We start from the raw sequence: 19,141 nt of genomic DNA on the forward strand, positions 1-19,141 counted from the left end.
TAAATTTCAAATTAAATCGTACTCGTCTTGTTGGTTGCCAAGTCCATTGAGCAATGCTTTTACGGGGAATTCAATTTAATTTTCCAAAAGGTACCTTCCTGCTCAGTCAGTTGTCAAGCTTGAGTCTCGAAATTCAACGCATACGCATGTGACATTCGATTAGAATTTAATTTCCTACGGATTTTGTTTGCATTGATTGGCGTTTGATTATGACAATCGCCCACGTGCACTCACACATATACATATATGTCCCCTTTCGAATTTACCGTTGACCGTTCCGTCGATTTCTCTATTACATAAGCTAAACGCTGGTATGCACGTATGAATGCTTGTGTGTTCCTCTAAAGTGCTGTTTCTTCCCTTTCTTTCATTTCGAAACCGCCTCGGTTAGTTGATTGTAAGTATGGGTGAACTCCCATATGTGCAATCGATATGTCGAACCACAACTCTTTGTGAGGTGCGGTGTGTTTTGTGGTAAATCACACCATCGACTCAGCCACCTGCTGCTTGTTCGCCTGTCCGTTTTGCGTTCAACACGTTCCCGTTAATTCGTCTAATGTGGGCAGGGAAACTCAAATACCTAGTGCTCCGATGATCGGCTTGTGTGGTCATCTATCGTTGATAATGATTCAAATCAAATCAAATAATTTGCTCAAAACATTAAACCTAACTTTGGCGCAAGGTTAATGTATTTTAACAAAATAAGAAACTAACTGTGTTTGAGTGCTTGAAACCCTTTTTTTATTTATTAGTATAACTTGATAGCACTTGATAGAACTTCGATATTTCGATAACACCCATTTCATTGATTTACTTCTTATATGCGTTTCCCTATATTTACTTTTTGATAAACCAAAACCCACGAGATTAGTTACAGTATATTTGTCTTACGCGCCTAATTAAAGTTTGATTAGAATTAAAATCGCACAGCTATTTCCAAGTAAATGAAAAATTGTCTCCTTATAACTACAAAAAGTGACTAAGAAATATTTGTGTTGTTATTCCAAACATAAACACAATCGTAATATATCCCAAATTGCGGAAGTTAGTTGTCTAAAAATAACTTTTCTTTGACGATTTAGTTAAAATCTCATTAGGCAGCTACAGGTTTTGATTTTGTTCATATCTAAATTTATCTCTAAATCGGTTCACTGCGCCAGTATTTTTTCTAATATCCATTTTGCGACACGTTTTTCATTTCGCTTTGCCCATTCTACTTCTAAAGTATTCGTCCGTCGTTGTTCATCAAATTTGATTTGCTTGTATTTAACTAAAAAACAATTGAGTGCTTGATTGAATGATTGAATGATGTGCTTACAATACAATTAAAGTAGCCTGACAATTTGATGACGGTTGACGGGTCGCATAAGATGGATGGCACATGTGACTACGCACGCCAGCAACAGGAAGTATTAGCAAATGTTGTGTGCAACTTTATTACGTACATTATTTCATTGCCGACATATTAGTCATTATTCTATCACTGTACACTTGATTTAAGGAATGTAATATTCAGAACTCAACAGCATATTAAACAGTGCGCAACACTTTAATGTACCTGAATTGAACTTTTTTAAATCGATTTATCATTTTAATTTAATGTGTAATTAAACAATCACACACACATAGCCTAACTTTAGGCGGACAGTCAACTAAATTAAAAATTTTAACATAGACGCCTACCTTAAGTGCAAGTGTAAACCCTGACAAATGCATTCCGCATAACTATTCAGTGGAGGCATCATTTAAGCAGTCTTTACTTATTTCCTGCCAGTTTAGAAGTCTTCAACTGCGCGCAACAAGTTAAGAAGAAATATGTACACATTTACAATGACAGCTGGAAAAACAAAGGTAACATAGATTTCAGCGATAATTGGTTCAAGTATTGTAAATCAAAATCCTTCGAATAAACCCTAAATGTAGACAACCAAAGGTACATAACTTAATGAATATATTTAATGCTATATAAAATTACACTATCATAAATGAGCGAAAATGTTATTATAACAATTTTTCAAATATTTAAAATGTTTAAATCTTTTAAATGTTTTATTTAGTACCGGCTTGCTTACTCTTAGTCAAGCAAACCTACTGCAATTTCGGCTACCAAGACTTGAATTTTTCCATTTCTTTACTAGTAGTTTTTCTGCATTTATTTGTTAAAATATTTGCTTATTTATTTCAATATTGTTTGCCTTTCAATTTAGAATATATATAGATTGCAGAGTGCCTAGGTACAATAAGGCTTCCAACCGCAGTTTTTTGATTGAAAGAGTAAACTACAAGTAGAACTGGAAGTATTACTTACATATGCGAAGTGTTGTTGTGGGCAACATCCATGAAACCCAAAGATGAGCTGATAAAAATTAAATATTATGCACGAGATCAGTGTGTGTTATAAAATCTCCAAAAATACTGCCAAAATGTAAGAGCATTTAAATATTTACAAAAAACAAAAAAAAACAACAACAAATGCTCATCAATTACATGCTGTACAGTGGCCGATAGCGGGATTGGAGGTGTAACGCTGAAAATGAATGTTGCCGCATAGATAAGCGTTTCAGTGTGGCGGTGTGAGCCGAGGTTGAGCGGAAATGAATATGGCTGCGTATGACGGGGTGAATGTGGGAGTGTGTGGAGCTTTGGGCGTGTTTGGCAGACACAGTAAGAATGTGAATGAGCCGCTGTTTGCGATTGTCTGTTGTTCACGTCAAAACAGGGCTTTTGCCCAACAGTGCGCTCGCAGAACTAATGGATTGAGCGATTGATGTGTCTGAATGATAGCTGCTTGCCAGTATTCAATTACACACACACGCATTCTGACATAAATGCATACCGACAAATATATGCAAACGTTTTGGTGTGTGTATGTGTGAGCGTATGGCAGCTGTTTTGTGGCCTTTTTGGCTTTGTATGCTTACGTAAATGCCTGAACGCTTCAACGCGCCCGCACTGAGTTAACCAAATGCTAAAAGCCCTACACACATATGTATATACAACGTATGCAGTGTATGCCGAGATAAGAATATGCAAATGCAAAAGCCATTTTTCTAAAATAACCGTCGGATTGGCTGTCAGTCAGGCAGATACTGATGGCAAGCATGGTTAGAAAAATATTTATTCTTTGCTTTCGGTCTGCCAATTGCCAATTGCGGTCGAGTGGCCACAAAGCATTACTTTGGAGAGGCATATGTGCATAAAAAGTGTTCTAAATTCTTAAAAGTATAGCTTTGTTTCATTCGTAATGCTTTTGTAAGACTTATTCTTTACAGTTATGTTCGCTTCTCCTGTTAAGCATTTTATGTTTAAAACTATTTTTCATTAGATTTTTTAATTTCTGTGTGGCCTTTTAAGTGAATACAGAAAGATTGTGTGGTGAAATTTTTTGAAACTTTTCCGGAAATAATTCCCTAGGACAATTAACCTAGAGAGCCTTTTTCGTGAAGAAGAAAATAAAATTTAAAATTTTTAACTCAGTCCAAATCAGAAATGATGGACTTCATCATCTTCTTAAAAATATATATACATATCTACCTTTATTTAAAAAAGCCAACATTTCTAAGTTGTCAACTCTCTCTTATTTGTCACTCAAATCGTTTTATGACACCCATTGAAAAAATAATGCTTCCGGAGCTGTATTTACTTTATAGTACCACATAATTTTCATTTAAATCATAAATATTATTTTCTATTTCAGGCGCCTTAAGCGCCGCTAGTACATCGTACGATTTATATTCGCATAAATTACACGCCTATCACAAATATATATGCATATCCTTGTGTATGTGTGTGTACAGCTGTCTAGGCATTTGGTTTTAACTTCAAATCCACATTTCTTTTAAGTTTTTTTTTCCTTTCAATTTATGTTATGTTTTGTCTTTTAAATGCTTGCATCGCTTTCATAATATTTGGCTTGCCAGCATCTTCATACTTCATCTAGTTGGTTCACATTAATAAACAAAAAATAAAAAGCTTTGGACAGTTTAATTTTGTTTTCTAAAAACTTTGAGTATGATTATTTACAGCTGTGAAGTTTTTTGTATTTACTAAAACATGACAATTGTCAACAGTTTGACATACATGGCTTTGTATTAAATAAGTATAGCAAAATATATTGTATAATTATAATAAATAAACGTAGTTCTGTATATTAGCAATAAATATTTGTATAGTAAACTTAAATATTTTTAAAATCAGTCAATTGGATCACGCTAAAAGCAGATATTTGTCGAAATCAAAAGACAGCGGAATAGAACTTAACGTTTGCTTAAACAAAAAATAACAATAAAAAACCACGGCAAATCAGCAGCTCTTGGTCCAACATTCGTCTCGCCTTCTGGCAACAAAATGTTACTAAAGCTTATTATATAAGCAAATCGGATATGGTCGCAGTCATTCAATCACACACTGTCATACATACTTATGATATTACTGTTATGTTCCGCTTACGCATTCAATTCAATAAGCTGCTGATGCCCGTAAATAAAATTTGAATAATGCCAACGATGACAGGATAACCAGCAGCATCAGCTGCGACAACTAAATAGAGAAACCAATACAACAGCAAAACACTCGCCAGGCATTCGGCGAATCGCTATGTAGCTTGGTATTGCAAAAGTATATAGAAGCATACGAGCACAATGCGCCAGACAGTCGCTGAGACATAAATTGTTGCCGCGATTTTAGTCTTTTTAGTTTCATCCTTGGCAATCGCCCATCCAATTGTACATGATAGTAATGGAATGTTTAACGCAGCATTACATGTTTCGAAAAGTTTTAATTTAAAGAATCTTATACTTTCTCCAAGATGCCACCATATGGGCTTTAATATCTATGAATCGCACATTTCGGTAATCGCAACATCATTGGAACTCAGAGCTACTTCCTGAAATTGTGCTTCGATATCCAACATAACGGCTCTAGTTTTTAGATACTTTGATACAAATGCATGTGTATAAAAAATTGCTGCCATCGCCTGACATTACTCATACGCCCTGGCTTTCCGATCGGAGTTATTCTGTTGATGGAAATCACCGACATATGTTTTATTTGACATTTGGTTTACCCAAGCAGCTAAGAATCACCTTTCTATTTTATCTTTTCATTTTGCAAACTATATTTTGGGTCCTATATCCCAGTAGGGCCTATTATAAAGGTTTTTTTGAAAAAATGGCCCTGCTTAAGGTGTATAAGCTTTGAGTATATTGAAAAACCATACCCGTTCTGAATCTTTGATTTGTTAGCAATTAATTATTTCGAAAAATTTTGTTGTATACTTTCAACGTGAATTAATACGAATATACTAAAGCTGCTTGATTTCACTAAATTTTAGGAATCTGTTAAATGTTAGCAACGTTCTACTAACTTGTTGGCTTACTTAAAATAAATCATAGCCAATATTTAGAGGGTTATTGTGTATATAAGGTTTGAAAGCAGTATTTGTATTTTGGGGTGTTGCATTGGGGATACTTACATTACGTAAGATGTAAAATATGTTAGAATGGTGATACGAGTACTTTTTATGTTTATATGAAGAATGGATTTAGATTTGGAATTTCAGCCAAATCGCAATAGTTTTTGAATACCAAACATATTCAACTGAGAGAATGTAATTTCGTTGCTTGATATGTCTTATATATTTTTTCCCACAAACTCAAGTTCAAACCGTATAATTTCTTGTTTCTTTGAAAGCATTTTACATCCTTTTTTATTTGTTCGTTTTCCTTATTTTACTTTTACCTTAATTCTTTTTTTTTGTAAATATTTTATTTTCACGCTTTTCTTTTGTTTATTTTCTTTCTATTCAATAAGTGCATGGTATATGTTAGTACATGATTTCATTGATAATATGAAGCGGAATTTGCGATTTTGCTACGAAAACTAAAACACTTGCACGCCCTTTCCTTGTTTCTCCAAGCACTTGATGCTTTTAGTTTCGCTCATGCACATCACCGACATCTTTTCTTCTTTGATCTGCTAATGTTTAATTTTGCCAGGTTTAACAAGATGCGCGTCAATTCATTTTCATTTATTATGATTTCTTTTTTTACATTCTTAAATTTACCTTTTTGTAGTTCACTCTTTCTTTGCTTCTTTTAAATATTTCTTTCTGTTATTTACTTTTATGATATTTTTCGTATCGTTATCCTTAAAGTACTCTGTGCACTAACATTTTCTGCGCAGCGCCACACCCCCATAATCAGCAACAACACTTGTACCTCCATAACTCATCGCAATGCAGTCCCTCCGCCTTTTCCTTGGATTATTCGCTACATACCAGTGTCCTGCCTGTAAACAAGTAGAAACGTTGAACATCCTCACATGTTGCTTTTGTGCACTCATATATATTTTATTGTTGTTGACACAGACTCTTCTGGCTCCTTGAGCGCACTTTTGTCCATTTATCTATGCTTTCAACTCTTCCTGCCCGCGTATCATTCAAATACTTTTACTTTCATTTGCTGCTTGTCGCTCGTCTTACGCCCACTTTTCTAACGCATTTGTTGCTGTTGTTCTTTCAATTACCTAAATTGCAGTGATACTTTCGCGCGTCGTTCATACATTCTGCTAATATTTTACACCACTTTCGTGTCGGATCCCCGCCATTGCCATTATGCTTGAGTGTCTGTTGTAGCCATTTTGATTAGTTCTGTCAGCAAGATATTTGTCATTCCACTCGTTCATGTGTCGACTTGTTTATTCAGGCTGATTCCCTTACAACTGGGGCGTTTTTCGCTTTAGCTTTTATCTCGAGTGGCCGCGGTGGCCTCACTGCCACATACATTCATAAATTGGCTGATTACAATTTCGTTCATTTCACTCGCTTGTTTTCACATCATTAGACGCCGCCATTTCTCGGCCACAAAAATGGGTTTCATACGGGTTTGTGTGCGTGTCGTTTATAAGTGGTCCTGCCAGACTATTACCCAACACTTATGAGAATTTATTTACTTGTTTATTAGCTACGTCTGCGATTTCCCGTCTCTTTCATTTCATGTTTGTTTACTTTGCGTGTTAATGCTTTCGTGTTCGTGCTGTTCTCCATATTCATATTCCTGAGTGGTGAGGCGTGTCTTTCGGTGTGAACTTTGCTGAAACTGGGCTTTTAGTATATTTATTAAGCATTTCCCTTGCGGCCTTGCTTCAATTGAGCTTAAATTAGTGCGTGTGAAATACATGTGCGTGTGTGGTGTGTTGGTGTGTCCTAACCTTTTCTTTATGTCTGTTATTCGAATTCAGGTGAATTTCCACATTCCACTTTCAAGAGGAGTTTCTTTGGCTCACCAATTTGTTTTCAGGACATATTTATTAAGAACCGTTAAGTGCTTTGTGAAATTGCCATAATTCTGGAGGTGTTAAATTATGCTCGGATATGTTTATTTAACACTTTGTGGAACGCATTTTTTTCATGGCATAAAAGTGTGAAATAATGCTTCAATTTAGTAAAAGGAAAGTATATTATAATGCCAAAGAAAAGTTGTTTATATGTTATTTAAAATTGATAAAAAGAAATTCAAACAGAAAGTAGGCTTAAATTGATTTTGATAGAGAGTGTGGTATAAGTTCCAAGAGACAATAACTCTTTAGTTATTTGCTTGGATATAGGTAGATAAAAAATTAAATTTTCATAATATAATTATAAAAGCCGGCAACTCATTAATGAAATAATCCTGAAATAGTTTTTCTCGCTCCCACCCAGAAGCACTATTGTCTCCCATGTATGTAAAAAATCTTAGTACGCTCCGTTTGCACACCAGTTAATTGTCAGAAACCAAAGCACTTGCCTCTTCACACCGAAAGTCTGGCGAATATGTTCATCTATCATAATGAATAACAGTAATAAAAAGGTAATGATTTAGGTGAGCAGCTTATCAACAACACGTGCACGCAGAGCAAATTAATTAAACAGTACCTAAACACTTGCGGCCAGAGTTGCCACCTTGTCCTAAATACATTGTGTGTCAAAGTATGAATAAATAATGCTTAATTTCAAGACAATTTCATAATACAGGGATATTTTATAAACAAATTACTAAATAAAAGTAGCACATCAACTAAACAACTTATTTCGTAAAAAGGTTGTCAAGCTAAAACATCCTCCATTATTATTTAAAAGGTGTCATCTGGTAACACCATCGACACAGAGTACTGTTGTAGTTAACTGTCCATGACCTATACAGTACATATGTAAATGCCTATGTGCATTAGCTTTCGTCTGTGCGACGTCAAGGTGGCTGGAGAACTATGCAGTTCCCATATACCTACGTATGTATGTGTATGCGTGTGTGAGTTGCAGAGAAAATTGCAGTATGGCATACTGCTGCTTGTATTAATGATATTCTAATTAAGGATTTAACTATGACTGCAACGGTTCACCGTTGTAGGCGTTTATAATAGAAGCTACGCACATACAAACTATTCATTTACTGCTGATCGGAACCAGTTGTCTGAGTTGTTGTTCTCTTACTACACTAGGTTGCCTTGTGAGGTTTAATAATTGCATAACGTCCCTTTAACGTCATTTTGAAACACAGTTGGAGAAAGCTAAAATTGAAATATGTTTTATATTGTGGGGTTGCCATCGTGTCAGCCAATAACAATGCGAATGCTTCTTATTAGCATTTATTTAAGCTGCGTGAAGTATCTACAAGTTTGATTGCAAGTAATGTAACGGCATGCAACGAATGCAAAACGCTAATGAAGACAATCAAACAACAATAACATAAACAGTGCAGTACATAGCAGCAGTGAAATGGCTGCAATATCACTACGGAAATTGTGAGCATCAAAAGGCAATAACCGCTACACTGACGGCTGCAAAAAAGTTTAAACAAAAATCGCATGAAGAATCGCACTGCTGGCGATAGTAGCAACAACAAAGAATGCATTGACATTTTAACGGTGCAATAATAAATTTATTTGCCTACCGCACGAAATGATGTTGGCGTGTCACTTATCTTATCCACCAATTGCCACAAAGGCCGCCGCCAAGTGGACATAAAATTTGTTGAAGCAAATGAAAAGAGTAGCGAGCACATGAAAAGCTGACAAACTTAATGTCAGAATTCTTAACAAAAGAACAGTAACAATCAAAAAATAAAACCGTAAAATAACAACAAAATTACATTTTTCCTTTGTTTTTTGTGTGAGGAAATTAATTTTCGCGCTGTCATTAAATGAATTAAATTGAAATGAAATTTTAACCGGAGCTTTAAAGTGTTTTTGTTTTTGTAGTGCCTTAAGTGATGATAATTGAACTGTGTTTTCGTTGCTACCACATACCATATGTATGTTCATCTATTAATTTTTTCATCAACTAACCGGCATCACCCTTGATTCAACGTCCCATTGCAAAAAATGATGCATACGAAGATCGCCTGCATTGTTGCGTGTTGCACGTACAGCATACCATTTATCTGTATGTGTGCTTGTAGTAAATATTAGTATATTCAGCGCACTAAACGCACGCTACAGTACGCCGGCCGCATGCAACACACTACAACGCTACGGTCAATCGTTGTAGGGTAGTTTGTTATTCAATGTGCCACAGGCACGCATCACCAAAGAGAACATAGAGCCTGAATCTAGTGATGCGCATGCGCAACGGCTATTTCTGTTTGAAATGAGTTTAACTTAACTGACCTTCTTTTGACTTCGTAAATAATTGCGCTAAGCGATTAACAGTGACATTCAGTGAATTCAAAGAAATTCACAAACAAGTAAAAATATCGGTTAGAATCATTAAAGGTCATTACTAAATGAAATTAGTCCGCATCGTCATTGTGTCGTCACAGCAATGGTAGGTGCCACTTGCAGGTCACTAAAAACCTCTCCTCTAGGAAACCGTCGCCCACCCTAGAACTGCTTTCGCATTACTTCAGGGATATAAAACCGTTAGAGTTCTGTTAAAAGTATTTTAATTGTGCTAAAACCAACTACATTCTAAATTTGTTAAAATATGGTTATACAAATAGATATAAGCTGAAGAATTAAGGCTCTTTTTCTCATATTCTCCTATTTTACGACAATATCCTCTCTCTGTTCAAGCAATGGAGTATTTGATAGCAGGTTTGTGAAGTTCAATTTCAGATTTAAAAATCACTGCAATTTCATTCAATGGAATTTTACGCCTCGATCCCTCGGCCAACTCTGTCAGGGTAGCAAGAGAGTACGATAGGAAGCTGACTTTGTAATTGGATTGCTTTGAAATATTTTTAAATATAAGCAATAAGTTTGTGCCCTAACCGCTGTCACTTTCATCATTTCTGTTACCTTCATTTGAAATGTTTCCCTAACCCCTTGGCGTGAAGTATGGTGGTCATGTGTTCAGTCTTTTAATTTTCGCACGTTTGCTTTTACCTTGGCACCTTTCTTTTTGTTGTTGTAACTACTGACACTTTTCTTGTTTGTATTCATTTGCACCGGAGCAAGTGCGTGTGCAACCAACCAACCAAGCAACCGCAAAGCGATGTCAAAGGCAAGAGTAAAAGTAAACGTAAAAGTAAAACCAAAGGCGAAAAGGAAAGCTAACAAGGAATAGGAAAATATAGTTGAACGAAAATATGCAACTCTTGTACACTTTTTGTTGTATATCCGTAGGCGTAACTTTCGCTGTCTTCTCACTCAGCTCTTTGTTTCTTTCTTTTTGGTTTGTTGCCAGTCTAATTTCAGCATTGCATGGCTAAAATATTGCATGCTATTTATATGTACCACCCTAATGAGCGTGCTGCCTCCAATATTTTCTTCTTAAAATTGCTAGCTAAATTTGTCGATACCTAGTGTTTCTCAATTGATATAATAATTAGTGCGAAGCAATATCTTTGAGCGTCAAATTGGGTTACACAAGTGAAAATATAACAAAAATTGAACCATGCAAGAAAAATAACTCTGAAAAAATGCACACACTTGTTAATTGCCAAAGTTATTGCTGTTGAAGTCATGCATATGCATGTACCTAAAAGTTGCACACTAAAAACTGTAAATAATAAAAATGTAGCAGTGTGAGAGCACGCTTGCAATAAATACGAAAGCAAATTAATTACTTTTTCTGCAGCAAAGCAGTCAATTGTAGGTTCAAAAACGACCATAACCACAGCAATATTTGCACATAAAACCATGTAAAACCATGTACTCGTATGCATATTATATACATGTATATTGAATATAATAAATGAAAGTTATATCTCATAGTTGAACACAGAAAATACTTGTGCACTTGTGCAACATAAATGCAATCAAGTGTAAAAATGCACATTAATGAAGTTTAAGCTGGTGTGGCATTTTTTTCTGCACAACATCGCATTCCATACATGTGGAAATATTCTCGTGAAAAGCAAATAATAAATTTTAGTAAAGTTGTACTAAATAAAAAAATATGTAAAAGGTGTAAACGCATTGGGACTGCGCTGTTATTTTTGCGTGACTGTACAACTTTGCTTGGCCACGGTTTAGAGTAAAGGGAAGTGTAAATTAATTCTAGAGGAATTGGTAAGTTGAAAAATGCTGTTGGATAAAGAAATTCAGAAGAAAACAAGTAAGGAAGGGCTAAGTTCGGATGTAACCGAACATTTTATACTCTCGCAAAGTCAAATGGTATACTCGTTTAAGAATTCTTTGTGGATTGACTGATATTATCGGTAGAAGGTCAACTATAGGCACTGGGGTCCACATATTTAGTACTTAGGGGTTTGAACAGTTTTGGTTCGATTTAGACAATTTTTGGCCGCAAGATGGCATACTTTAATTGCATTATTCACGCAAAGTTTTATGCCGATATAATCATTGTTGCTTGATTTGCATAGTGGAAAGTGAAAGAATCAAGTGGTATTTAAAATGGTGTCATATGACAAATAGGCGTGGTTGTAATCCGATTTCGCCCATTTTCGCACTATGACATAGAAACATGAAAAGAACGTTACGCACCGAATTTGGTTGAAATCGGTTAAGCAGATCTCAAGATATTGGTTTTCACCTAAAAGTGGGCTGTGCCACGCCCACTGTCTAATTTTGAACGCGGTTCCTATAAAGTCATCTTATACCATCTCAGAGATAAAATTGAATGTCTCTGGCGTGTTTAGTGCTTGATTTATCGCGCTTTTAGTAGTTTTTAACAGTACCGTTATATGGGGAGTGGGCGGAGTTGCCACCCGATTTCAACTAACTACCGTCAATAGAAGTGCTAAAAACATTTGCTTCTAGTGAATTTTGTTATTATAGCATTAGCGGTTTAGGAGATATGCACATTAAACCTATTAGAGGCGGGACCACGCCCACTTTTTAAAAAAAAGTTTTAACTGCAGATGCCCCTCCCTAATGTGATCCATCTGCAATACCAACCGTCTCACGGTACCAAGAAACATGTCTACCAAGTTTCATAAAGATATCTCAATTTTTACTCAAGTTAGAGCTTGCACGGACGGACGGACGGACAGACAGTCACCCGGATTTCAACTCGTCTCTTCATCCTGATCATTTATATATATATAACCCTATATCTAACTCGATTAGTTTTAGGTGATACAAACAACCGTTAGGTGAACAAAACTATTATACTCTGTAGCAACAGGTTGCGAGAGTATAAATATATCTAAATTAAGCTAAGATTAAATTACTGTAAAAACTGTAATAAAAAAACTAATTTAACTAAAAACAGAAAATAACATGGTTACCCTTCACAAATACAAATTTCCTTACAAGAACTTTATTTTGATCGCTTAGCTTGTATAGCAGCTATATGTGATAGTTACTCGATCTGAAAAATTTCTTCGGACGGATGAAGACGAACATGACTAAATCGACTCAGCTCATCCTGCTGATCATTTATATACATATTATATATTTTATAGGTGTTACAAACTTCGTGGTAAATTTAATACACCCTGTTCAGGGTATAAAAAGGTGAATCAACTCACAAGAATAAACTCAATGAAGTCTAAAAATGATGAAAAGAAGTATTTTGTAATCAAATGTGAAATACAATAAATATAAAATAATATTTCTTTCCTCCTTTCAGCTAAAATATTGTGTACATGTGCTCCGCACCCTGATATGTTAATGGAAATCTTTTATTAGCGCCATGTGTGGAAATTCTATTTTTAAGAATATCTACTCTAGTAATCTAGTACTGAATTTTAATATTTTGCTTGCCACCAACACATTTTACTCTGCATCAGTGTCTACAAAAATTTTAACATTCATTTACCTTGCATTCTTCGCAGATCCATTTCAACAAAGACAAATAAACAACAACAATAGCGCTTCCAACGAAACAAATTGCGAAAGTCGTAACCTCGCATACCTTTAGTCCCTCAGAAAGCAGCTAGCGCACACCTGGACATGGAACGGAGGAGCAAACAAATATCGAAATAGACGAAGACCGTACCTAACGCTTGAAAGAATAGCAGCGACAGCAATAACAAAGGTGAGCAACGCATAAAGCAAGCTTTTAGAGTAAACATATTGAACACAAAGCGAACGCCCCGTACGCAGGCACAAGGCTAACGGCGTGGTGGGCGGGCGTATGCCATCAAGTTGGGAGTACTATTAACGCACTTGTTCCCCCGTAGAACATTCCTTTAGAACTTTTTTTCCTGTGAAACTCCAACTCATTCGCGTGCTAAAAGGTGAGCAGAAGAAGGGGTGAATAGAGAATATGCATTTGGGGAATTGGCAGGACGGAGCTGCGCCTCTAGAAAAATTTACATAAGTGCACTTGGCTTAACGGAAGAGTGAGGTAAATCTAGTGGAGTGCACACGCCCACACAAACATAAGCAAGGACATGCGTATATACGTACACACATAGGCGCCTTTGCATGTGTGCAGTAAAAGCAAACAGGTTAAAAGCCAAGGCAAATGGCTGCCTTTTAAGTGCCTTTCTCCATTCTTCTCGACTGCTTCAACTCTTCGTGCGCTTTACAAATTGCTTCTAATAGCTGGCATACAATGTTGCAACAAAGCAAATCTTTTTCGCAATATTATAATAACAGCAACAAAATATAATGCCGAAAACACCAAAATCCGACTGCATTGTTGAAATATTTTTTTATTTTTTTCTCCTCCGCATTAAGCGCTCCGGAAAATCCTACCTTTCACACCAATTTGTGGCTGTCAGGTTAGTTGGGGCGAGGTTAGGCGGGCTACGCTACCTTTCGCTTGGGGATTTAACTTGTATTTTGCAAGGAAAGTTTGTTTTCTGTTTGTAATTTTTACTTTTACCTTCCGGTTTTGGCTCTCAAATTGGTTGCTTGTTGCCAACAAGATTAACCTCTGCATTACATTCTCACTCATTTGTGCATTATTTTGCATGCCACAAGCCTTAAATGCAGTTGCAAGTAAGAACTGGTGCATAAGTGTCTAGTGTTTTCGGTAGTTGTTGGTAGAGCGAGTGTGTCGAAATGTGTTTGAATATCTGCATTATTTTGTGCAATGTCGGTGATGACGGCAAAGAATTTAAGGTTATGAACACAGCTTAATAAATTTGTTGGGAATGTTGCTCAAAACTTTCAACTGTATGTTTTATACAATAAAAGTGGAAACTATTGGCAACGCTGATACAAATTTATGTTACCTTAAAAAGCTTACTTGACCACGCTATATAAGTTGGGCCAAATATAGTTCTATTTTTTACTAAGTTTTAAATATTTAGTTGTCTACCATGCTAAAATGGCTGTCTTAAACATCTTAGAGAAATTATTAAAATTAATATTATGTTGAAGGTTGAAATAATATTATAAGTAATAAACATTAGGCTAGCGTAAAAACCTTTGAAAATGGTAAAAAGTGTAAAAAATCACAGTAAGAACCCATTGCAAAAAGAGGATCAAATAACAGAAATTAAAGGAAAAAAATTTACGGGGGGTCTGAAGTCAGGAAGATGAAGGTGAGAGGTGTCGTTTTATTTTTTAAGGTTTAAAGCGCCATTTCTGACAAGCCCTATAGAAAAAAGTTATATGCCAGAGTTGTTGGTAATAAAAATATCTACAACTATCTTAAAATTTATGTGAAAATTAAAATAAATGTATAATAAAAATCGTTTTACAATTTTTTTTAAAGAAATTTGATGTTAACTTACCTTTTTATGTCGTAAGCGCATTGTTTTTTTAATTTAATTTTTATTTAAGATAGTTTTATTGAATATATTACTGACACTTACATTTTTTGAAACAGCTGGTAACCTTCTATTTACATGAGACTGTTTTGGAAATAATAAAATCACGTCTACTTTCAATTAGTCGTTATATCTTAAACACCCGCATACACATACAGTCACATGTACTACATACTTAAGTTCATCAAATTTCTTTCCGACACTTTTGTTAACATTTGTTGTTGTTCGGCTCCATGGAAAATATGCCATCATTATAATAATTGCTACTTATGTGCCTATTTGTGCCTTTTCTTTAACTTTTCCTCAATTACTTACTTGTCTGCTTGTTGGTGGCGGATTCCGATTCTTCACCGCCTTTTCTTCATGGAGCTGCTCCGCTTCTTGTGTTGGTCCGCACTTTCATTAAAGTCGCACCTCGTCCTTTGAAATCTCCCACTTTTCTTGTAGGTTTGGTTACGTTCATATGGAGTCAGCCCTGCAACTCCACTTCTCATCACTTAATTACTTTCTGTGCAAAATTTTTGTTTCTGCCACTTTCTTGTTTCAAATTCCATGTTTCATTGTTTGCATTTCTTTGTTTTATAAGTAACAAAGAGGGGCGTTCTTATTATACTCTTGCAACATGTTGCTACACAGTATACTATTCTTCTAACGGTTGTTTTTACCACCTAAAACTAATGGAGATAGATATAGGGGCGTATATATATAAATGATCAGAATGACAAGACGAGTTGAGTTTCGATTGAATGTCCGAGACGGTACAAGAGAACTTTATAGGAGCCGGGGTCAGAATTAGGCGATGGGCATGGCACCGCCTACAGTTAGGTGAAAACCCATATCTCGGGACTCGCCGATATCGGACTACAACCACGCCTACATTCTACTCTACACAATTTTAAATTCCATCTGATTTTTCACTTTGCAGGATACAAATTAAGCACCAATGAATGTATCGAAATAATGCACGAATACTGACTTGGAAGTGTGCCAGCTTATGACTAAAAATTATCTAAATCGAAACTAAACTGTTAAATATTGTGAAAAATAGGTTGAATCAGAACGGATAATATTAGACATACTATAGCTTAATGCCGAAAATATGTAATATTGGGTTACGAATTACCGAAACCCTCATATACCACATATAATGAGTTTTGTTATTCTAACAAACCCAATGCTCAATATGTCGGTCAGTGTATGAGTTATATATTTATAAAATTAATTAATTGAAGGAACTTCCACGGACTTGATCCTTGCAAGTTGTATGAGTATGAAATATTCGGTTACACCCGAACTTAGCACTTCCTTACTTGTTTTTTTACTTGCTTTCTTTCCAACAGCAAGCGATTGCCACGAGGAAATGATCTCAGAGTAGTTTTACACTCGCCCATTGACAGCTGTCATTTTTACGGGTATTTTGTAATTTCCTAAATTGAGTGAAGGCCTAATGAGCATGTCATAAGTTTTCATTATTTTATAGAGTTGTTGGCAGCAATGGCAGTTGATGTTGGTGTGTCACAGAGTCGCGTTTTCATTTTCGCTTCGTTAGCAACGCTGCCCTCTTTTCAAGCCTCTTCGCCCAGCGTCGCTCTAAATTGGCTTAGTTATCAACGTTGCCATACATTGACTTCTTTGTATGTGTGTGTGTGAGGAATGTGTGCAAAGGCATAATTTACTCGCTTGCTATTTGTTTGTGTTTTTCTGTGCTTTCCTTACAATTTGTTTGTCTAATGCCTCACGTTTAATCCTGCAATGATGGCAGATGTGTTCTAATTTCATTCGATTTAAATTAAGCGCTTCATTTAAAAGAACGTTCATCGTCGTCAAGTCCTCAAGTCGTCATTCTCATAATGATTCTCATTATTTGAGCTCATTTTGGACTGGCGAAATGTCGAAAAGAACACTGTGAACTAATGAGCGCACATGTATGTTAAATTTATATTTAATTGGCGGGTTTCGGTATAAAATATGACGGAATCTTATGTACTAAATGGATACACAGAGGAAATTTTGATTTGAAACTAGGTGAGTGGTCAGTGGCTCGATTGACATAAGTAAAACGCTTATTTGAGCAGTTTTTTTTGGCCATCTCGTCTTTTTAGAGAAAAGTTCAAAGTCAATCGGGACGGCGGTTGTTATCGATCAGCATTTTCCTATTAAGCTTAGTATTAGATTTAAATCCATATTTAAAGAACCTTAATTCGTCCAAGTTCAAATCGCTCCACACTGAAGGTACTGGTGGTAGTGTGGGAACCAACTCAAACTCTTCAATCATAATGTGTCCATCTCCAGTTACCGTTGCAGGAAAAAAAATTCCTTTAAGTTTGGGAAATGATTTAGCGATTCGTCTTTAGTGACTATAACGATATTACGCATGTACATGAGCAACAGAACTTGAGAACATTGAATTTGGGGTTTTCCTTTGGAGCCAATTTACAACCCATCAAACCTAACAATTCATTGTCTTCATATATATTGCGCTGCTAATTGTCAGTGAATGTTTGCTAATCACGATCTAGATTAAGAGATGAATGCATAGTTGCAACCTTTGCGTTATATTTAGTATCCAAAAAACTCATTATAATAAACCAAAGTAACGGTGAATGTGGAGTTACTGCCATTAAAACAAAACGGATAACCAGGAGGGAAGCTCAGACGATACACAGATTAAAGCCGTCCTCGTCGCTAAGAATACTATTGTGATGACAGCGGTTAAAATGCTGCAACACTCTCTGTGGACTGATTATACTGTGTATCTATTTTTTGTTGTTCTTATTCGCTTTTGGTGCTATAAGTCATCATAAAAAAGGCGCATTTATATACGCATCGACTTCATTCCACTTTCTGCGCCACTCAGCAATTTTTCTCAGCTTGCATCCTTTTTGACTTACAACCAGCTTGTGTGGCTTAAATGGGCTGCAGATTACGGCGTGTTCTGGGTGAGAGTGTTCATGTGCTTGCTTGTGTTGTGTATATTTTTCCAACTGACAGCTGCGATTGTTGTTGTTGTTTCAGCAAATAGCTTACTCGTCGAGTTGTTTTAGTATTGTTCCATTTGTCATTGCGTTGCTTAAGTTGTAAGCAGTTATTTTTAAGTTCATTCGTACTTTTTTCAAGAGCGCGAGAGAAGAAGCACTAAACAAAGCAGCAAACAAGAAAGAAAATAAACATAAAGGCACTCACCATTGCAAAAAACAGCTGTAGCAGTAATTTCACCGTTATAAAAGTCAACAATAAGCCGCCTAGTCTTCGAAACACCTCCATTTATTGTGTTTTTGGCTCTGTTTTTGTTTTTTGTTGGTTGCCGTTCCTTGCTGTGAAAAAACATTTTTTGGCGTTGCTATGGACTTATGTGCCTAGTATAGGGCATTCGAAGCGTCGGGACTTCTGTAGTGCTTTTTTCCCAATCCTTATGAGGAAAAAAATACACAAAGTTCTTTTTATTCAACGACATTTTTTATTGTTTAACTATGGACTCTTCGGGATTGATGCATTTAAATATAATCTCAATAATAATATTTCCTAATAATCCTCGGTCTGAGAAACTCGCTCTGCAGCCGACTATGGGCAACGAGCCATCAACAGAAGAGAAAACATTGAACATTAATAAACTGTTAGCAAGTTTTTAGCTTCCAAAATTACTTTACTTAAATGTACCCCTGCGGGCAGGGGATATAATATGCCCGCGGCAAGGCATTCCTGTCGTAAGAGGCGACTAAAAGCCAATATGCACTATGACTGTTATTATATACCTTGCTCAGTAATATCAGCATAGTATGTTTAGGAATAGTGCTATAATACTCAGCTTGAACTAATATTGTAAACACTTTAAATGAAAAAGCGAATAAAAAGACATTTGAAGTTCAAGCGACAAATGTCACCAGTCATTTGAGTAATGGGTAGCTCAACTGGCAGTAGTTTAGGCTACGCAGTCTGACCGGAGACTTTCCGGTACCACGGGGAGCAGAAAGCCCTTGGACTTCTGTTCAATCTCCTCATTGGGTTCGGCCCTTTGGGGAGTATCGTGGTGGCTG

At 36.0% G+C, this 19,141-nt stretch overlaps 1 protein-coding gene across 1 annotated transcript in view; it reads left to right on the forward strand.

Annotated features, from left to right (window-relative positions):
- Fur1 (Furin 1) overlaps window positions 1–19,141 on the forward strand; it is a 249,244-nt gene that overhangs the window by 108,868 nt on the left and 121,235 nt on the right. The window contains exon 2 of the mRNA XM_036377147.2: window positions 13,218–13,420. The gene's annotated coding sequence lies outside the window, so the exon portion shown is untranslated. The remainder of the gene's footprint in view (window positions 1–13,217; window positions 13,421–19,141) is intronic.

This window comes from Bactrocera oleae, chromosome 2 (assembly GCF_042242935.1).
Source record: "Bactrocera oleae isolate idBacOlea1 chromosome 2, idBacOlea1, whole genome shotgun sequence".
Taxonomy (NCBI): domain Eukaryota; kingdom Metazoa; phylum Arthropoda; class Insecta; order Diptera; family Tephritidae; genus Bactrocera; species Bactrocera oleae.